We start from the raw sequence: 23,183 nt of genomic DNA, 5'->3' as shown, positions 1-23,183 counted from the left end.
GGGGTATTCCATAGTTTGATATCTTCGAAAAACAAGCAAGATAGGCTGGAATTCCAAAAAATGGATGTGGAGATATCTAGATTAGAAAATGCTAGGATGCACTGTCAACCTGGGGCAACCCATCTAATCCTTAAAGAATTAGATCAAGTTTGTTTTGAGTACAGAATTAAGTTGGAAGAAAAAGTGAGAGCCCAATGGGAGGTTCATAGAATGGAGAACTAGGAGTATGGAGAAAGAGCAAGTGCTACCCTAAGCTTGGAAGACCAAAGCTGATAGAGCTAAAAATAATAATAATAGATGAGGTTGGCACAACGTCAAGTAAACATGAAGGAATGCAGCAATGCCTCCTCTCTTTATTCTCCCAACTATATAAAGAAGATGCCGTACCAGATGTTGACAGTATCCAAGCATGGTTAAATAATAAGGCTCTACCATCATTGACCAGGGATAGCCAGGAGATGCTAGAAAGGCCGATCACTGAGGAAGAAATCAGGCTTCATATTAAAAAGATTAAAAACAATAAAGCTGCTGGGACAGATGCCCTCCCAGGTGAAGTCTATAAGATTCTCGACGATATAATTACTCCTAGATTGCATGAGTTATTTAACTATATCTACTCATTAGAGGGGGGAATCCATCCATCCTGGAAAGAAGCAACCATCGTGCTTATACTAAAACCTGGAAAAAATCCTTTAAAGGCGGATTCCTACAGGCCAATCTCCCTGCTAAATGCAGATTATAAGATCTTCGCTAGCGTTTTGGCAGGGAGATTGGTCAGGGTGGTTCCGCAATTAATAGGAGTAGATCAAAAGGGATTTATTCCGGGACGCTATATACAGGAACAGTCTCTACAACTAATAGGCTGTATAGACCTGGCAGTTGCACGAGCAGAGCCCCTTGCAGTGGCCGCATATGACGCAGCTAAAGCGTTGGACCGCGTCAGCTGGCCCTTTGTTTGGGAAACACTTAGAGTAATGGGATTCGGCACAGCGTTTATAAGATCTCTAGTTAAATGCTACGAGGGGGCTTCGGTTACTATCCTCTTAAATGGGATATTAACATCTAGGTTCAAAATCCAGAGGGGTACACACAGGGGTGTCCTATTTCACCCCTGCTGTTAGAAATATATATATATATATATATATATATATATTCACAGAAAAAACCATAGGTTATAGACCATATATAGTTAGGAATTTGCATTTACAAAACCTTGAAAATTCACTGAAAAAACCATAGGTTATAGACCATATATAGTTAGGGATTAGCATTTAAAAAACCTTATTTTATTTGCACAAAACCATTGAAATTCCATATATAGTTAGTTGCACTAACTATATATCGCGGACCCGCAATCCACTGCTAATGATGTCACATATTACATCATTCATGACATGGTCAGTGACATCACTGATGACATCACTGATGACATCTCAAATGACATCACTGATGACATCACTGATGACATCACTGATGACATCACTGATGACATCACTGATGACATCACTGATGACATCACTGATGACAACACCCAGTGACTGTATGCTTCTGTAAAGTTAAAATATGTCTTACATATTGAAGAATGAGTGGATGTATAAGTGTCTGGATGAAGGATTTAGTAGGTGCATGACTGACTGTATGAGAGAATGATTAAATGTGTCTCACTGAGTGTATGGGTTAGTGATTAAAGTGTCTTAATTTGGCAATCATTATTTATGTTGTTCTGTAAACTGCTGCATGTTTAAATCAGTAGCTATATCAGTAACTATATGGGTTATTGAATGGTTGCCCAAGTATTTGTATGGGAGACTGAGTATGTGTGTGGGTGGCTGGGAGGTGTATAACTCTGTGCATAGATGTGTGAGCAGTTGATTCCCTAGGTGTATGGGTTCAAAAGTGCATGTAGAAACAGCTGTATGGACAGTTGACTGTGTGCATGAGTATATTGGTGAGTGAATGGATATCTCAGTGCTACATGTCAAAGTAAGTACATATGTAAAACACACTCCATGTGAGAGTTGACATATATAAATAACTGAACATAAGAGCCAGTGAATGTGTGAGTGGCTGTATGAATCATTGTGAACTTGTATCAAGGATTGTATAAGAGAGTAAATATGTGTTACTATATGTTTGAATAAGTAAGGTGTGTATAACTGTATAGTTGAGGAAATGGAGATGTGATTGATTCTTTGCATGACTGACTAGGTGTGTGAGTAACTCCATGGATGTGTGACAGTCTGTGAGTGCCTGTTTACACTGAGTGTATCTAAGGTTATATTAGAGTCTGAAGATGTATTATCACATAAATGATATCATCAGTGATGTAATCAGTAATGTCAAATGAGATGTCATCAGTGATGTCATCAGTGATGTCATTTGAGATGTCATCAGTGATGTCATCAGTGATGTCATTTGAGATGTCATCAGTGATGTCATCAGTGATGTCACTGACCATGTCATAAATGATGTAATATGTGACATCATTAGCAGTGGATTGCGGGTCCGCGATATATAGTTAGTGCAACTAACTATATATGGAATTTCAATGGTTTTGTGCAAATAAAATAAGGTTTTTTAAATGCTAATCCCTAACTATATATGGTCTATAACCTATGGTTTTTTCAGTGAATTTTCAAGGTTTTGTAAATGCAAATTCCTAACTATATATGGTCTATAACCTATGGTTTTTTCTGTGAATTTCATTGGTTTTTTAAAAGCTAATATCTATAGCTGTAAAATATATTCTTTATTAAGTGACGTATCACGTAGCCCGTGAGACGCCTCATGATGCATCGCATAACCGTGACGTATCGTCTCTGCAGCGCAAACCAAACCCAAAACGTAAGCGCGCCAGAACACGCTTAAAGATATATATATATTTTTTTAACCTTAATTAGACAAAATCCACACGTGCACATATCACAAACGTTCAAAAAACACAATATGTCGGACTCCCGTTACGCTGCCGGTTAGCTGCCCGGTTAACGTACCAGGAAGCACCTTTACCGCGAAAAATCGCATTTTTTTTTCTTTTGCCCCGCAGGGAACTTTAATAGCCCCCTCATCAATCCTAGGGGTTCAGGAGGGGTCTGCCTTACCCCTTTCATTCATTTACACCTTTTTTTTTTCCACCTCTTGTCTCTCGATCCTACCGAGAGACAAGATGGCGGCCGCTCTGGACTGTTTACAATGTTGACAGCCAATCAGCTACTCCTCAGGATTTTTTTTTTTTTTTTGGGCCCCGCGTGGTTTTATAATATCCCCCTCATCAATCCTATGGGGTCAGAAGGGGTCTACCTTGCCCTCTTTCCTTCATTTCCCCCTTTGTTTTGGTCTCCTCTTGTCTCTTGATCCTACCGAGAGACAAGATGGCGGCCGCTCCGGACTGTTTACAATGTTGACAGCCAATCAGCTACTCCTCAGACTCCCGTTACACTGCCGGTTAGCTTCCCGGTTAGCTGCCCGGTTCGCTTACCAAGACGCGTCTCTACGGCGAAAAAAATCGTTTTTTTTTTTTTTTTGGCGCCCCGCGTGGCTCTATAATATCCCCCTCATCAATCCTAGGGGGTCAGAAGGAGTCTACCTTGCCCCCTTTCCTTCATTTCCCCCTTTGTTTTGGCCTCCTCTTGTCTCTCGATCCTACCGAGAGACAAGATGGCGGCCGCTCCGGACTGTTTAGAATGTTGACAGACACCGGAGGGCCAATCAGCTTCGCACCGCAAAGTTCCGATACGCGAAAAGTTCGCTAACCGGATCGCTGCCCGGAGCGCTGTTACAGATATATATCTTGATTTAAACGTTAATTTCTCAAAATCCACTGAAGCACATATATTGAGACCTAGCAAAGGCACATCGGGCTAACAGTCCCTACAATTTTGCCAAGTTTCGTGGAAATCCATTCAGCCGTTCAGGCTAAAAGTGAGTCCAACCGCCCTATGGAAATTAACATGGGAAAAACGCGTTTTGGGACCCCCCTTTTTTCTCGGCCCCCCCTTGACGAACCCCCCCCAAATTTCCAGGAGCTGCTCAGAAACAAAATGTGCCATTTTCCTGAAAATTTCAGCCGATTCCGTCCACAAACGCCAAAGTTATTAGACATAGAATTTTCAGAAATCCCATAGGGAAAAAAATCCTAAATATATATATATATATATATATATATATATATATATATATATATATATATATATATATATATATATATATATATATATATATATATATATATATATATATATATCTCGAACCCCTTGTGCAAGCACTTAGGTTAGATGCCCAGATTACCCCCTTTTGCGTACAAGATCTTAATATCAAACTTGCCCTATATGCACACGATCTGTTAGTCTACACTAGTAACCCTACTGTGGTTTTGCCTAAAGTGGAGGACACTTTAAGTGAGTTTGGACGATACTCAGTTATGCCGTTAATCCTTCCAAGACGGAGATAATGTGTTTGGGGGTTGAAGGATGGGAAAAGAGTGTCAGCTCTGGATTTAAATATCTGGGAATTAATATTGAGCAGTACCTAGCAAACATTCCTTTGATAAATTTGAGGAGAGTCTTAAAGGAAATTGATCATCTCTTCCTTAGGTGGAGGAATCTTCCGCTCACAATATATGGCCGAGTGAACATAGTCAAAATGGTACTTTTGCCTAAACTAACATATCTGTTCAGCGCCATCCCCCTCGACTTCCCTGGTAAACTTCTTGGGAAAATCCAGAGCAAGCTCGGAAGATTTATTTGGGCCAATAAAACCTCCAGACTATTGTGGAAGAAGTTAAAGAGAAGGGTGGCTTAGCATTACCAGATATCCTCTGTTACTGTCTTAGATTCCAGTTTAAAAATATTCGAGGTTTACTGGCTAGTCCCACTGATAATAACTGGGGGAGGATCCTGGAAGCCATGGTAAAGCAGGAGGGGGGACTGAATTTTTATATAAGTTCGGGCCACCAGGTTCTTCAAGAAAGTACGTCTAAAGGTGATTAGATCTGCACTTAACACTTGGCAAAATCTTAAAGCAAGGTGGGGGATAAAATATTACTCAGATTTTGCCCCTATCTGGGACTCCCCTGGACTCCCTGACTGCTTAAAAGATAGCTTAGCTGTCCCAATAGAGCATGCTGGTATCCAGATATGGTCTGATATAATATCTATAGATGGAATCCTACCCTAGGAGGTTTTGAGAGCAAAGAATGGAGATTCCTTTTCTCGCTTTAAATCTCTACAACTTTGCTCATGGTATACGGCAGAAAAGGCGATCATAGGTGGGAACTATGAGGTAGAGTTAAAACTCCTAAATCCAGCTCCCATGAAAAAAAAGAGGTTGGGATATGGTATAGAGATTTACTAGACAGAGAGGACATTGAGCTACCTCCACCATATCTTGTTTGGGATTCTTTTATATTGAAGAACAGCTCTGCGGAGTTTTACTTTCTATCTATTAACAATGTATATAAGTTTGTTAAGTCTGCTTCTTTGAAGAAAAAACATTTTTTCACTATTAATAGGTTGTACTATACCCCCAAAAAAATTGCTACGTTCGCTCCAGGTCCATCCCCTGTTGCCCTAAATGTGGTATAATAGTAGCAGATGATCTGCATATGTTTTTCGAGTGTACTCAGTTAAGGGGCTATTGGCAGAATATAGAGTTGGCCTAGTCTGGAATTTTTGGTCTAGGGATCACTTTAGATCTAGTCATGGTTATATTTGGCCTGAGCCAGTCCCTTTTAAATCACCCGTCTAGATCACAAATGGGCCTATTTCTTTGTTTGATCTTGTTGGCCCGAAGGGAAATTTGGATACTATGGAAAGATTCGGCCCCTCCAGCATACGAGAAGTGGGTTCGGGCGGCATTTAACATGGCGAGACTTGATAAAAGAGAAGGAAACATCTGGTCGCCACTGGTTTGCTGGGGCAAGGAACTTAGACTGGTGTAATGACAGTCCGATGATTACACCAAGCCTCGTACAAAGAGGCTGGCCTGGTGGGCCCAAAAGCGAATGCAGCAACATGGACCCAGGGCGTTCAGGATCAACAGGGTCTTTTATGTTATGATGGCAGACATTTCGGTGCTAGGAGGACAAAAAAAAAAAAAAAAAAAAGTATGCAATAAAAGCATAAAGTGCATTAAGAAAAAGAAATTATTCCGAGGGGTGCCATATACTATCTTTGATGAAGTTCCCACTTAGCAAATTGAAAAACACTACCCTTCGCTCCAATCCCTGGAATACCACTGGAGTATAAAGTGCCAGTGCATGCATAACCATATGTAGATAATGTAAAATGAAAAGTGATAAAAACAACTTACAAACCTTGTGCCAAGAGGGTTCAGGCAGTTAAATAATCTAAAATATCTGCAATATCCCTAAGAACTGGTCTCCCTAGTTAATTTTCTTTATCGTTAAATACCATATGGCTGCCAGGAATTTGCAGACGGAAAAAATATCTTGTTCACTTGTTTCTGTAATATGTATTTTAAGTGCAGTAGTGCGATCCTTAAGGCATGGTATTCTGCATAATGTTTATGTTTATTAAAACTTTTATAGCGCGCTCTATTACCACGGGGTATCCTGGCGCGGATGGAGCTATCAAACACTTCTGTTGCTTTTTATATGCAAGACAAAAAAAATAAAGCATGTCCGATAGACTCAGTGGCTTCACAACCCATTGGGCTATTAGTCAATGCAGGTGAAGGGAGCTACCGGTAAAGTGCCCACCCTGAGCTTGATAAAAAGTGTTTGTACATACAGGTTTACAACCATATCTAAGTAAGGTTCAATCTCAAAGCCGCACGTAAATGAGAGAAAAACATCAGTGACCAAATTGGTTTTGAAGGCGATTCCTCCCAGGATGAACGACCAATAGGCCATTTTTTTTTAATCAAATATATTTTATTGAGTTCCACAAAGCGATATCATACATACATTGAACAAAAAACAACAGGGGGCAAAGCTACTGCACCCGTCCCCAATGCTGCACAGGACCCAACTGTACATCCATTAAGCGAGGCGTAACCTGGTGTTCATGTATGCTCGCATAGTGGGGGACATGCCCCACGGTGTCCACTAGAACTCTTTTCCACCAACCACCCTATAGACCCACCCGCCCCAACCTACCCCAACTGTGTCCTACCCTCCCCTTCTTCAACCCCCCCCTCCCGCTCCCCCACCCGCCCGGTGTGTTCCTTGTAGCGCTTAGAGGTGACTATTCAGGGTTCAGGCTAGACCATGTGTTCCACTCTGGCTGTCTCGTCCCAAAACCCTTCCGCCAGTTTCAGAACCCTGAGATACTTCGGACATGTAAGCTCCGTAAATTCTTGGGAGAGCAGAGAGATGAGTGGCTGCCATACTTCTCTGAAAGTTTCGGATGTCTGTGTGAGCGAGGCCTGTATCTTCTCCATCCCCATGACATACCACAATCTGTGTAGCCACCCCGTGTGCGTGGGCTTCCTCGTGGTCCCCCATAGCGACAGGATATGTTGGGATGCTGCCCCCATCGCCAATCCCATCTGTTTTCCCCGAGTAGACTTGAGTGGGAACGTTAGGTTGTTTGGGAGTCCAAGTATCGCATAAGCCGGGAAGCGTGGAATGTCGGTGTCAGAGTGGGTGTCTATGTCTTTAAGTACAGCCTCCCAATATTCCCGTACCTCGATGCATTCCCACAGAATGTGTAGCATGGTCCCCGTGTGTCCACACCCTCTCCAGCATTTGGGGTCTTTGCTTGGGTTTCCCTGGTGTAGGCGTTCAGGCGTTAAGTGCCAGTAATAGGCGATCTTCACTGCCGCCTCATTGCTAGCTGTATATCTGGCCGTGTGGTGAGCACGGTAGTATATGTCATTCCATTCTTTATCAGAAAGAGTGCGCCCTAGTTCCTTCTCCCAGCGCCTCTGCCCGGCTGATTTCTCTGTAGGGGGAGGCGGGGACAGCATTAGATATAATTCAGTGATGGACCTTGTGTCCGAAGTTTTGGTCATGATCCATCGCTCATAGGGGGTAAGGGGACGACTGGCTAGAGGCGCCACATCTGCGTGCGTTAGCCAGTGCCTAAGCTGGAAGTACTGGTATCGGAGTGGCTTATCAAGTGTGTAGTCCGCTGTCACTATGTCCCAGGTCAAAAAGCCTTCCGTGTCGAACAAGTGGCCTGCGGAGCGGCATTCGGACTGTCGCCACTGAGGGAACGAGCTCGGAGACCTGCCTGGGGGGAACGCCGGGTTGTCTAACAGAGGTGTCATGGGGGAGGGAAAAGTCGTCAGGCCCCTCGGGACCGCGGTTGCATCCCATACTTGTAAAAGAGTCCTGGTGATAGGGGATAGGGGATTTCTTGAGGTATGGCGGTCTGTCGGGACGCGCCAGGAAGGGAACTTTCCAAAGGGGCAGGCCCGCCATGGCCCTGTCCTGGAATAACCAGTGCTTTCCCGAAGTCGGCCTAGACCACTCCAGAAGGAATCTGAGCTGGGATGCCTGGAAGTATCGCCGCAAGTCCGGGACCCCTAAGCCCCCCTCAGCCGTTACCCTCGTGACCAAGTCGCGAAGCAGCCTGGACCTTTTATTTGCCCAAACATAGTGGTTCAGGGTGTCCTGTAGTTTCTTCAGCATCCCCAGTGGGGGGGTGACTGGGATAGTCTGGAATACGTAGAGGATCTTGGGCAAAAGGGACATTTTAATGGCTGACATTCGCCCCAACCACGAGAGCGGCTGTTGTTTCCACCTCGCTATGTCCCCTTGAACGCGTGTCAGGAGTTTAGTGTAGTTAAGGTCGACCATTTGGGTAGTCGCAGGCGTCAGGTCAATCCCCAGATACTGTATGGTGGTGCTGACCTCGAGCCCCCCTATGTGCAGCGATGCCCTGTTAGCTGGCCGGGTGTTGCTACCTAACGGCAGGACGACGGACTTTGTATATTCATTTTGAAGCCCGACACCTCTCCGAACGCGTTCATTTCCGACAGGAAGGCCGGCAAGGAGACTCTTGGGCTATCCACCGCCACAAGGATATCGTCCGCGTAGAGGCTTAAGGTTTGCTCCATGCCCCCGAACCTGATCCCGGTAATGGCATTATTGTCCCGAACACGCTGGGCAAACGGCTCAATATAGAGAGTGAACAGGAGCGGTGAGAGCGGACAGCCCTGTCGTGTGCCTCTTTGGATGTCGAATGGCTTGGAGCTAACCCCATTGACTTTGATGGTCGCCCTTGGGGATGTATAGCATCCTGCCACCCATGAGCGGAAACGGGGACCCACGCCGAACTTAGTCAGCGTGTGTTCCAGGAATCTCCAGTCAACTCTGTCGAACGCCTTCTCGGCATCGACCGAGAGCAGTGCTGCGTCAGAGGCGTTGAAATTAGCTTTGTCTATGACATGCATTATGCTCTTAGTGTTGTCTGCGCACTGCCGGGACGGGACGAAGCCCGCCTGGTCCGGTTCGATGATGCCTGGCAGGCACAGGCCCAGACGGGAGGCCAGAATGCCCGTGAAGAGCTTAAGGTCGAGGAGCGAAATCGGCCTGTACACCGCGCAGCGCGAGGGGTCCTTGCCCGGCTTCGGAAGGACTATGACCTCTGCCTCTAACATCTCCTTCGGGATCGAGCCTGGGCCCCCGAACGAGTTAAACAGTTTCGTGAGGACCGGCGCCAGGAGAGAGCAAAAGGTCTTGTAAAAGCCCGCGGAGAAGCCGTCTGGGCCCGGGGCCTTCAAGGGCTTGAGACGGGCAATGGCCGCTATGACTTCTTCCAGGCGGAAAGGGGCGTCCGGCACTTTAGAGTTAATTTCATTAAGAGCAGTGACCTCCATAGTCTCCAGGTAGGCCCTCCCCGCCTCCTCCCCGACGGCCTGGTCTGCGGCATATAGCTGCGCATAGAAGGCTCGGAATGCCTCCGCTATGCGGTCATCCTCCCGGACCTCGTCGCCGTCGTCTCCGCGTATCACCGGGATCTGGGAGCGGACACTTTTAGCCTTAAGTTTGCTAGCCAGCAAGCGACCAGTCTGGTCTCCCCCTACGTAGCACGTGTGGCGAAGGCGGAGCGCCGCATATTCTGCCCTGTCCAGGTCCAGACTCGCCAATTGTGCTCTGGCCGCTTTCAGTTTGCGCCAAATCCGGGGGGCGCCCGTCCGGCAGTGAACCCGCTCCAGCTCCAGCACCTGCGTCTCTAATTCCCGCCTCTGTTCCTTACGCTCCCCATTGTCCGCCGCCGCGGTTGCCATAATTTCGCCCCTAATGACTGCCTTAAGCGCCCCCTTCAGTGTCGCCTGGGCCACCTCCCCGGTGTCGTTATGATCCAGGTAAGTGGTAATGCTTTGGGACAGTTGTTGTACCACCCCCTTGCGGGAGAGTAGACTTTCCCTGAGTCGCCACCTGCCCCTATGTGGAGGTGTGCGCAGGACTGTCAGTTGAAGGACCACCGCGTCGTGGTCTGAAAGTGTCGCTGGTGTTATGTCAATGTCCTGAACCATGGGGACCACGTCTGTGGAGCCCAGGAAGTGGTCTATTCTGGCGTATGTGTGGTGCACAGGTGAATAAAAGGTGTATCCCGGGGTGGTATGATGCAAGTCCCGCCATATGTCAATCAGCCCTCTGTCCCTCAGCCACTGCTTCCCGGTGGCCGACAGTGCCCCTGTGTCCCCAAACCTCTTCCCGGACCTATCCAACTCATTGTCCATGACCAGGTTCATGTCCCCTCCCACCAGCACAAGCCTCATATCGCCCGACAACACTTCAGACAGCGCTCCCTTCAAAAAGACCTCTTGTTTAGTGTTGGGTGCGTAAATGGAACCTAACGTGAAGGAAGAAGTGCTTATATGTATTGTGTGCGCTAGGAGTCTGACCCTGATCTCAGCCACCTTACTCCCCACCCGCCCTCTAAAGTGTCTGGCCACCAGTATAGCTACGCCCGCTTTTTTTAGGTCTCGGCTAAAAGACGCGCGTAAGCGCGTCTCCGCCGAGATCTTATGTCAGCGAGTAGCAGTCCCAGGAGACAGTCCAGGTCGCGCGCATTTCCTGTTGAGGCGATTGCCGCGGGCCGCGCGCTCTGCCACTGTCTCCTGAGAAGCTTCAAACACGCCTGCGCATACACGCATACACACACGCATGCACACAGACATCCCTACCAATACGGGAGCCGCCCGCTCGCCCCCCCCCCCCCCCGCCGACAGATGCGCACCTTTTAAAAACTCTCCAGCAACGGGCCCCTTATGCCGTTACTGCTCCGGTGATCAACCATTTTTCAGCGCTTTCAATTGCCCACTATCCCGGCACTCTCGCCCCCCCTTCGCATGCCTCCCAGTGCCTCGTCCGCTCTCTCCTTTGCCCACGATACTGCACCCACCCCTCCCCCACCTCGCCTCACACTCTACGCCGCACCTCTTCTGACAATTCCCCCAGCGCCCACGCACGCACATAGACACACACCCCCGGACACACACACATACACGCGCGCACAAGCACACACACACGTGCACCAAGGCCCCCCATCGCACACATACATATACACACACAAGCGCCCCCCCCCCAAGTAAGGGCACTTACCGCCACTCCGGAGATCTGCAGCCTCAACCACTGCTTCTCCGGCCAGACACTCGTGGGTGCGGGCTTCGCGCACAAGGCGGAAGTCCCGCCCCCACCATAGCTTTCGTTTTCAGGAGTGCGCGCGCTGTAGCAACAATGGTAACACTTTCATTCTCAGCCAGCCCATCATAGGAGGGTCACGCAGAAGGGGGCGTGCTTTGTGCTTCCTCCACAGCCACGCAGAGGAAATAAACACGGGGCCAACCGCGTAGCTGGGGGGGCGGGCTCATCGTCTCGTCATTTAATGGTACAAGTATCTTATTCAGGACTCGTCCAGCTTGTTAGTCTGTACCGGGGGACCTCACTTGGGTTTCATCATGGGGAAAGGTTAAGTAACTGCGTATCAGGAGCAGATCGTTCGCGTGATGACTGGCAGACCGTGTAAGTGCACAACGTACACCTATCTAGCAGGATGGACCAGCCGCCGCCCCACAGAAGATGCCGGTGGTTAGGAGTGTTTATAGCAGCCACTGTGGCGTATTTATTATCTGAGGTATGGTCCCCTTGGTTGGGCTGTTCCAGCAGAATCAGGCAGTCCCAGAAGTTATCCCCATGCTAGGAGCCGATAATGTAGCAGGTGCCCAGCATCCGGCGGAACCACCCTCTGTTTTGTAAATGACTGTGATTCACAATGGTTTGGCCTTGGCAGTAGTTGGGCATTGGGTACTTTACTGGTCCGGAGCTTGCCCCCGGCATAGGGGCGGTGATCACTAGTTCCAAGTCTCAAGGCTGCGAGATCGTCGAGGCTCCAGCCCCAGTGTAGCACTGATTCCCAACTCTCACAATGTTGGCTCAGTCCCGAGGTTTTTTGTAATAAGTGGGGTGGGACACCAAAGCCACCGGTCCCCAGTTGGCTGTGCTTGTTAATGTGGAGCACTTTGTCTAATACTGCCTGTGTCCGCCTTGGTTTTATCTCGCCTGGAAAGCGCCTTGCAAGAGGTCTGCCCGGTCCCTGAACCCGTGTGGGCCTCCAGTTCAGTGGGCGGCAGCCGGGTCGCACTGCTGCCCAGGGTAAAGGGTGGGTTGATCGGGGAGGGGTGAATGCGATTCCTTACCCCTATTACAGTGGCTGCTTTGTCTTGGTGGTGCAGTGTTCGCCACGCCGCTCCGAAGTCAGGTGGGAAGGAGAGGGGGCACCCGATGATGGGAGCCAGGCAGGTCTTCGTCCCTACTGGAGCCGCCGGCTTTGTTTGTGGACCACCTCAGATCAGTGGCCTCCGGGTAAGGTATATAGGGAGCGGCAGTATCAATTGGAGTCACTCCTGCGAGCAGCTTGTCCTATTTCCTCCCGTGGATCTACACTTGGGCGAGGTGTGTATTCTAGTGCGCCTACTTCCACCGTGTCTCGCTTTGGCCTTACCTCGGAGAGCGCCGTGATTAGGAGGGGAGGCGAGGGCAAAAGCATACAATCTGCATATCATTCAGTGCGGCATGCGCTCCGCAGGTACTGCAATGATGGTAGCCTCGTCTGCAACAGAAAACATGCAGATATTTAGGGGCTTTTGTCGCGACTCTGGTGGAGCTCCTGTCTTAAGGCGCCATCTTCATCGGCGCCAAGCCATAACCCCCCTCGGTGGTGTTTCTTGTTTTAAAATACTTTTTTTCCTTCCTCGAGTGTTAACTGTTCTGACCGAATCTGGGATCTAGTGTCATTTTTCTTAAAGCATTTGCCGAGTCTTTGATGAGGCACTGTGTCACATCTCATTTGGGCTATTTCTTTTGGCCTACACTGGAATCCGGGACGCAACTTGCTGCTTGGTTTTAGGTCTTTTTAGAAAAGGGGGTGGTGATGAACAGAGTGTCTGAATTAAGCAGACCACTCTTACCCAGTCCAAAGATCAGGGCTTGATCCATCACCGTTATTTATCTCACTGCCCCATCCCAGATCAGAACCTGGCTATATGCAAATCAGTCTGTCCCTGGCCCAGTGCATCATGGGAACAGGGCAGACTAAACTACCAAGCCAATTCTTCACCAGAAAGGAGACAAGCTACCGGGGACCGGTTTCTGGCATTTCAGCCGTCTTCGGCCCGGCTTGCTTGAATCCTGATGGAGCAGTGAGAAAGGGTGCTGTGTATTGGCAATGTTAATGACAATGCCATTTATTTGTGATTTAAAGAAAAAAAAAATGTCATGAGCAATGCCAATAGCTCTACCATTAATGATGCCGAGACCATTGCATTGCAAATGCTTGTCTCAGTGGTCGTGGAGTAAAATTGGTGGGGGAAGGCTCTTGCTTTCATGCGATGCCAGTCTTTCGCTAACAGGTGCGTTTCTTGTAACAGACAGATTGCGGCCTCAGAGCGCTCAAGGAATGAGAGAACTGCCCTCCTCTTGATAGGGTTATTGAGTCTCTTTACATTAAGGGAGAGGATACGTATGCTGTCAACAGCCATGGGTATATGAGCGTCCCGCCCGCCCTAACTCGAGCCCCAAGCCATCCCTACCCCGAGTTCCTGTCGCTAGTCCGGGTTGAACACACCGAGCTCCACCCCCCCTTGCCCTCCCCACCCCCAACTCCCCCCCGCCCCCCTGATGTGCCGGAACTGCTCCAGTGCGGATCCGCAAGGACAGGGCAATGTTATTTGGTATAAGGATCTGTTCATAGCATGAAGTGCTGTAAATTCACAGGTTCAGCATACTCCTGCAATCCAGTGTTGGGCTAAGACATGTGCAAGTTATTTTTGTTGGCAGTAGCCTCTTGAGTTGCTGAAATGGAGGGACTACTTTTGTTATGTACTGAGCATAAGCACAGTCTCTATATTAAATTGTCACTCAATGGGTCATTCTCTACAGATTGCAATAATAAATAGTGTGAGTGGTGTGCAATGTGTATTAAGAAATAGAAAAAAGGTGATCTGCAATGAACACACAGTTCCTGGGAGGAGGACAGGCCCACATAAATCGACAGAAGTACACGCTACAAACAGATGTTTTCAGGCTTAGTAACATTTTTACTCCTAGCCCGTTGCTGTAGACACACATGCTTACTATTTAGTATAAAGCAGTACCCTCAAAGTGGTTGCTAGGATGTGGATGACACAGATACTTGAATCAAGGCTCTTAAAACCGTTTGTCCCACCATTGCTTGCTGAGAGACTAAATTATCCACACATTAGCACTTGGAAAAAGAGTCATAAGTTGACCAGATGGCTACTTTACACATATCTCCTATTTGGATGATCTAAAAATATCCATGACCTACACCCAAGCCAAAAGGCTCTGCTGACGTGCAAGTCCTTGTCTCTTCAGGCAGAAATGGAGGCTGTAATCCACCATCCACCATGAGGCCCAGATCTCAGGACCGGAATCCGAGCTAGAGTCAGAAACTTCAGAATCATCACCTGAATATAGTGATCCTCTGAAGAGAAGGAAAGGCCTTCATGTTGGTTCTGTGGAGCAATGTCCCTATAAAAGTTCAGCCTCTCTTTGGGAGAGAGTTTGGGCTTTTGGACTCCAATGGTAAAGCCTATGTCATGGAGGAGAGTCGCCCTTCGCTGGACACAGACCTTTGTTCCTAGACCAGTATGAGGGCACCATAAACACAAGCCAGTTGTCCAATACAGAAATACATGACACCAACCCATTATGAATATGATTAAGCCGTCGCCAACACTGCCAGCACCTTCATAAAGAAGGCTGGTGTTTGCCAGTGGGCAGGAAAGATTGGAAGATGCAGGTAAGCGTCTGAAAGTCCAGGAATGCCAAACCATTCTTCTGAGGTCAAGGCAAACAGGACTTGGCTGAGGGAGTGCATGCTAAATATGCCCTGCTGAAAGAAGAAATTCAGAAGGCAGTAGTCCAGGATGGCAACTTAGCGAGTTTCGGCCTATGTGCTGGGTGCCAAAGCCCATATAGGAGCTATATAACGAGGCATCAAGGTCAGAGTACCTAAGCCCAAACAAACCGGCTAACCTATGAGAAATGGCCAAAAGGGTGGCAGGGCAATCTAAAGCAGATCCAGCATAAGAAGCCAGAAGGATTCGTTCTATGAGAGGTCGGTCAATGAATACAGAAACTTTGGTCTCATCTGTTTTTTCAGAGCCAGGATTTTGCAAAATGACAAAGAAGAATATGGTTCTGGGAAACAGCAAGGAGACTCCAAACAGCCCCAGGAGGAGGACCATTTCCCTAAGGAAGAAGGCTTCTATTTATGATGCTTTTTGTGGGGAGATCTCTTTGTGAGACATTCCCTTTAGGGTGACTTAGGTTTCGGAGAGGGAGACCATTAGGCATTTCCATGTGGGACTTGGGCAAAAATAGCTGGGCCCCCAGCTCCCATATGGCTTTCAGTTGCATGGAGGCCCAGGAGTCACAGGACATGTGCTGTGTTCCAACCCCAGATAGCAAATGCAGAGGTCACGGGAGCCAAAAGAGACATTTTATTGAGTCATCTTCTACAAGGCTTAATGCCAGAAGACCTTCTGAGGATAGATTTGACCGAGTCACCAATGCCACTCAATATACACATCCAGTCAGTCAGTCAAGGAAGTCTTTATTCGATTTACATCATAAAAGACATACTATACAATACAGCACAAATCCAGATAAAATATCATGATACTTCTGGCAACCAATGCGGATCTGGTACCCAGCGAGCGACATACAGGCCTCAGCCAGGCTTGTCTGGGTTGTGAATACATTGGGCAACAGAAGAGGAAGTGGTCGACTGTTTCCGCCTCCTCCACACAAAAGGGACATTTGTCAGAACTACCAGAATTCCATGAGCAGGTTAGCCCTCTGAGCGGGAGAGAGCCTACTCTTAACTGGTGATGGAGTTTACGATCTAACGGTTTTGTAATAATGTCCCAATATTCCTTGTAGTGGGGAGAGTCCTTAATGGCAAGGAATAAAGCAGTCATACAGCTTCCCATAACAGATATCACCCTATTTTCCCTGATCCTGCTCCAATAAATTTCCTTAAGATGCTTCTTAGAGGGGAAAACAGCAGTAACTGGATCCACCCATAAGGATCCCAGCCCCATATCCATCAGGCAAGCCTCTATTACTGATAGCCAGGGAATCCTGTGTGCACCCCAAAGCTCCTTTACTTCGAAAAGGGCCTTCGCATACAATGACAGTTCCGGTGTCGTCCACAGGCGCCACCAAAACGCCAATGGTCTATACCGTATCACGTCTTCCACGGGGTCACATCCTAGGTCATATGATAGAGGTATACGAGGTGTTGATTGGGGTAGCCCTATTGCCGATCTAAAAAATTTATTCTGTGCGACCCTAAGTTGGGAAGTGTTGCTAAACCCCCACAGTTCTGCTTCATACATAATGGCTGGTAATATTTTGGAACCATAAATTTTAATCAAGGGGCCCAAAGGTTTGGTTAGGGAGTTTCTGTGCTCCTTTAACAGGGCACCACCAAGTTGGGCATGCTTAAGAGTTAGGAGGTCTAGTTGCGGTTTCCAACTAAGGTTTTCACTAAAGGTGACACCCAAGTATGTGAAGACGGCTGTCTGTTCAAGGATGACCCCACCAATGTTGACCCTGGCTTCAACTGGTCTTGTGCCACGGAAGACCATAAATTTGGTCTTCCCTACTTTGACTTCCAGCTCATGTTCTCGGCAGAAAAGCTTAAAGTGAGACAGTGCGAGTTGTAACCCCTGTCTTGCCGGCAAAGGAAGGTGCGTCAGTCGGGTGGTTATGAAAATAATTCATAACCCCATTAATGAACAGAGAAAACAAAGTGGGAGCTAACAAACACCCTTGTCTGACCCCTTTAGAAACCTCAAAACTGTCGGTCACCTCCCCAGGCTTACCCCATCGAACTCTAGCATACGTATCAGTCAGTCAGTCAAAATACTCTTTATTCGATTTTTGTTAAAATCATAAAAGGCATGAAGCAAGCACAATACAGTATTTAAAAGCATCACTTGATCACGTTAAAAAAGAATAGTTTTCTGCATAATAATTACATTCCATCAGATTGTTGCATGCAATAGTACAAATCTATTTACAAATGTTAAAAATGTTCCTTTAGAAACAAATTTGAGTTAAAACAGGTCAATCTGGGGTAGTCTTTTTTTCCTAGTTCTAAATGCCGCAGTTAGAAAGCAAGCAACACTAAACATGGTGTAAGTATCTGCTAACATTTGAAGGAAGATTAAGGCTGGCCTTATTTGAGTAAAGCCCGCTGCCTTCAGAACAGGGAATAGATATTTCTTCCTTTCACTGCTATAAAAGTCACAAAAAAATATAAAATGAAGGGTGTCTTGAACTGAGAAGTTATCACAACCGCATGGCGGGCCATCATCAGGTTTTGACCACACCGGGTAATTTCCTAAGGAGTAATGAATTAAATTCATCCTGAATTTGGTCAATAGGAGTCTGTGAAGAGGATTAGTCACGGTTTTTAAGTAGGGTTCCATGGTGGGTGAAATAGTTAAAACAATATGTGCCCTCACCATGGGTTTCCTCAATTCCAAATCTTCTCTATCCATACGAGCCCTCTCCAAAAACATCTGCTTAATCCACCTAACATCCTCCCTCCTAATATTAGATGGGTCATTAAAAAGTTCCGGTCTCCCCAGCATTAGAAAGGTAGATTTAATAAATTTTAGCCAGGGGATTCTCATGGCGTTATCCCTTGCAATGACGTCCTTAAGGATAGCATGGTTTAGCGTCAGCTCGGGATTCAACCACGTTTTGACCCAGAAAAGGAGGGGTGCTAATTTAAGTTTATCAGAGATGTATGGTAAGCCTATTTCCTCGTGAATAGAGAAGGTAGGTGTGGAGTCTGGGACAGATAGAATATTCCTGATGATACCGTTTTCTACCCTCTGGATTTTTGCCGTCTCTGCGTAACCCCAAATCGCAGAACCATACATGGCGATTGGAACGCACTTACTATTATAAATTTTGACCACAGCCTCCATTGGTTTTGCTCCCAATCGTTTTGTAAAGGCCAGCAAGGCTGATGAGGATCGTGCTAAGCTAAGACTTTTAGCTTTGACCTGAGGAACCCAGGACCCTCTTTGATCAAAAAGGACTCCCAGGTAAGGAAAGACTGGGACCCTAGAAAGGATCTCCCCTTTACAAATAAAGGATTTTTTCTGCAGCATATTTACTTTATGACCAATGATCATGGTGTGGGACTTGGAGACATTAATTTTCAAGTCCAGGTTCTCCATGAAGGAACCAAAACGGTCCAGAAGAATCTGTAAGCTAATCCCTGTTCGTGCTATCAGGACGGCATCGTCCGCGTATAGGAGGGCTGGGATCTGAGCACCTCCTACACGTGGAACATCCGCCGATCTTGTTTCTAGGTGTTTCCCGAGACCATTTATATAAATAGTAAAAAGAAGGGGGGCTAGGATGCAACCCTGGCGCACCCCTTTTTCAGAATTAAAACTTTCTGTGCACCTACCGTCCCTGGTGACTCTTATTTTTGCCTTGAGATCTTGATGTAGCCTTGCCATAAATGACACCAAGGGCTCCTCTATACCTAACTCTAATAGGGTAGTCCATAGCTTACTTCTATTCACCAGGTCGAAGGCCGAGGAGAGGTCCATGAAGGCCAGGCTAGCATACGTATGTTCATGCAGGTTGATGAGGAAGGCTACCAACTCTTTAGGCATACCCAACCCCAATAGTACTTCCCACAGCTTAATCCTCGGGGCTAGATCTAATGCGGACCTTAGGTCCACGAAGGCCGCATATAGCATGCCACCCCCCAGGAATTTGAATTTAAAAATATTTATTAAGCGCACGATTACCAGGCGGTTTCTTGGCGCTGGGGGAGCAGACCCTGGGGAGCAGAAAGAGTGGGAGCTAGGGTGAAAAAGCCTGTGAGAAAAGATGAGTTTTGAGCACCCGTCGGAACTCAGGATATGTCACTGTTAACCTGATGGCTAGAGGAAGGGAATTCCAGGAGGCGGGAGCCAGGATGGAGAACTTCGTACCCCCGGATTTGATCTTCCTAAACCGGGGGACCGAAAGGAGAGAGAAGGAAGAAGAGCGCAATTGTCTGCTAGGAATGTAAGCCTTGATTTTAGAGTTGATGAAAGCTGGGGCAGTTCTGGCAAGGGCCTGGAAGGTCTTGCATCCCATCTTAAAAAGAGCGCGTTCCCTAATGGGAAGCCAATGAAGGGCTCTAAGTAGCGGGGTGACATGATGTGACTTGGGAAGAGCATAGGCTAAGCGAGCGGCTTGGTTTTGGACCAATTGGAGACGCCGAAGGGCATAGGCAGGAACCCCACTGTACAGAATGTTGCCATAGTCCAGGCGTGAGAGGACCATGGCCATAAGGATAAGTTTAAGAGCTGCAAAGAAAAAGAACCGTGAAATCTTTTGAATAGTGCGTAGGGCGAAGAAACAAGAAGAAACCACCGTGCTAATCTGGGAGTGTAAAGTGAGGGGTTGGTTGAGTGTTATCCCTAGTGCTATAACTGAGGGAGAAGGTAATGGGGGAGGGCCAAAGGAAGGGGGCCAAAAAGCAGGAGTCCAGGGACTAGAGCTGCCGCCAGTGAGAACAAGCTCGGTTTGATCAGGGTTGAGTTTAAGGTGGTTGAAGTTCATCCAATCCCTGATAAAAACCATAACAGATTGAAAGTTGTGAATGGAAAGTGGGGAATCAGAAAGATTAAAAATGAGCTGGAGGTCGTCGGCATAATTGAATACCGTGACCCCCATCTTCTGTAAAGCAAAGATGAGGGGGAAAATGTATAAATTAAACAAAAGAGGGGAAAGAGAGGAGCCTTGGGGAACGCCACACTGCACCCTGCGTGAGGGAGCAGAAAAGTCTGCCAGATGGACGGCCTGCGTGCGATCCCTCAGGCCAAAGCTGACCCCCCGATGCCCGCCGCCTCGACACGGGTAATGAGGATGGTGTGCTCCACCGTGTCGAAGGCGGCGGACAAGTCAAGGAGAACGAGGGCCTGGGGCAAGTTGATATCCATCCCCTCTCTGAGCGTGTCCATGACCGAGATGACTACCTTTTCGGTAGAGTGTAGCAGGCGAAAGCCCGCCTGACACTGCGCTAGGCAGCAGCTGTCCTCAATAAAAGAACTGAGGACTTTAGTGACATGGCGCTCTTGGACTTTACCCAGAAATGGGAGGAGGGAAATAGGACGGTAGTTGGTGAGAGAAGTAGGGTCGGCGCCAGGCTTCTTCAGGATAGGAATAATGGCAGCCGATTTGTGAGGTGAAGGGACAACACCCTGCTTGAGGGAGTCATTGAAGAAAGTGAGTGGGGGTAGGGGACACGCCGAGAAGATCTCTCTCAAAATGTGAGCCGGGCAAATGTCAGAGGGGGATCCCGACTTACTCGTTGGAGCAGAGAAAGAAAGGTTTTCCTCGTCAAGGGGACTATCTGATCTAATTGGGAAATGTTAGACGGTGGATGGGGGTCATACAATGCCGGGGAGGGCGGGGGTATGTTAGCCTTAATGACCGCAATTTTCTCAATAAAAAAAGTCATTGAGAGAATCGCAGAGGGATTGGGAGGGGGGGGGGCTTGAGGGCAACTGTCTGAGGAGGCCAACTCATAGACTGTGGCAAAGATTTCCCTGGGATGGTTTTCGGCCGAGAGAATTTTGAAAGAGAAGTAGTTGGTCTTAGCATTAAGAATGGATTTTTTATAATCATTTAAGACGGAGGTATACTTGGATTTTAGCGTCGGACAGTAAGCGCGTCTCCAGGCGCGCTCTGCCTGGCGCACTGCAAGTTTTTTCTCTTTGAGGTCAGTACTAAACCATCTATTGCCATCATGGGCGCGTCTAATTCTGACGCGCCTGAGAGGAGCCACTTGGTCGCAGGCACTAGACAGCCATTTCTTAATGGAGTATGCTTGAGATGGCCAGGAGGACCTCTTTCCAGTATAGGAGCATAACCCTAAATGCCTGGTCTAGGGTACCAATGTGGGACATAAGCCCCGCCTGGAGGGGTGTTAATACATCAAAATCAGCCATCCAGTATTGAATACGACCCAGAAGAATGCGGGCCACAATTTTTTGTACCGCGTCTATAAGACTAAATGGACGATAATTCCCCGGGGCAGAGCGATCGCCCTTCTTGTAGATAGGCAATATCTCTACCCCTAACCATGAAGCGGGAACTAGTGCTCCACTAGCAAGGGCATTGAATAACATGGTCAAATATGAAACCCATAGATCTTGCTCATGTTTAAATAAATCGGCAGGAATACACTCTGGGCCAGGTGCTTTGCCGCTCGGATTGCCCTTTAGGACGGCCTTCACCTCACTTGGTGCAAAAAAACAGAGAGTCCTCACTCATAGGAAACTGAGTCTCAGCTGGAGGCCTACTCTTAAGTTTAAACTGGTTTTCGAAGTACGAAACCCAGACCTGTGGCTCCACATGGTTTACGGGAACTTGATCCTGCATGCGATTGCCCCATTTTTAGCAGGTGCCAGAATTGAGTCATATTCCGCCCCTCACAAGCCTGTAGCAGCCCCCTCCAGCGGTCCTCATCCCAATTCCTCTTAGCAGTTAGTTGGCGATATACATCCAGAAGTAGATTTGTAAATGTACCACCACCTGGTGGTGCTGGAGTTTAAATGTTAGTGAAAACGTTTTCCAGACCAGTCTGAAGCCTAGAAAGTAGTGAAGAGGTTTTCTGAAACATTTATCCACCAGAAAGGTGATTGTGGCACCCATCTTACATATGAGACTTTAAGGTCACATTGAAGACTTAAGGTTTTCTTTAGTATAGGAGGTTTGAAAATATTGATCAATCCTCTTGCAAGCTCTGGTATGGAAATGGAATTTCCAATTGCAATTGTAAGTTTTCAACAGAGTCTTTCTAAGTGCACATGTGCATTATACTAAATACATAGGAGCACTTCTTACATCAACAGACTGCAAAGCCTTCAGTAAGTGTTTGTGGTCATGGCAGCAAATCAACTGTTTTCTATGAAGTGCTAAAACAACTTCTGAAAAGAAACGCAGGAGAGTGGGCACAAATATTCAGTCTTATGTACCAGAAAATATGTCTCTTAAAAGATGGAACTTCTAACTCTACGTAGAGATGCGGCTGCACCAAAGAAGAGACCTGCCATTAAAGGAACTCATGAGCAATAAAATGCATTGATTCAAACAGGGGGATCATAAGTCTCGTTAGTTCAACATTTAAATCAAATGCTGGCCTTGAAAATGCTGTAGGTGGGAATATTCCCTTTCATCCTTCCATAAAGGCACTTGTGAATGGGATCTTAAAATAGATTGAAACAGTTTTTCAATACACAGCAACTATGGCCAAAATTATGTCTATAAACATGCATGCCAGATTTGATTTTTATAAGTATAACAAAGTAGAAAAATGTTTCTACTGAGACTATCTGTGATATTGCAAAGTGATAAACAAAAAATACTTCCACTGTATAGCGAGCACTGGTAATAGGCCGTTGGGCTTGCCGAAGAATCACTGAGAGCCTGGCTTAGTGTATGGTGCTCACTTATGTAAGTGCATCACCCTGCACAAATCCAGACAACCCATATGGTGATTAGTGTTCTTAGACAACCTTAGAAAGTTCTTTACATGATTGCTGTGGACAGCAGCCTTCAGGCTTAGTCCAGAAGGAGTGTAAAGCAGTTTGTTTTACCAGTACTTAATCTTATGGTATAGGTTAAGTGAAACACATTTGTACAACCTCCTACC

At 47.0% G+C, this 23,183-nt stretch overlaps 1 protein-coding gene across 1 annotated transcript in view; it reads right to left on the bottom strand.

Annotated features, from left to right (window-relative positions):
* USP4 (ubiquitin specific peptidase 4) overlaps nt 1-23,183 on the bottom strand; it is an 824,148-nt gene that overhangs the window by 572,384 nt on the left and 228,581 nt on the right. The window lies entirely within an intron of this gene.

The sequence above is a fragment of the Lissotriton vulgaris genome, chromosome 9 (genome assembly GCF_964263255.1).
Source record: "Lissotriton vulgaris chromosome 9, aLisVul1.2, whole genome shotgun sequence".
In the NCBI taxonomy this organism is placed as follows: Eukaryota; Metazoa; Chordata; class Amphibia; order Caudata; family Salamandridae; genus Lissotriton; species Lissotriton vulgaris.
The sequence above is the reverse complement of the archived record's forward strand: the minus strand, read 5'-3'. Positions and strand labels throughout refer to the sequence as shown.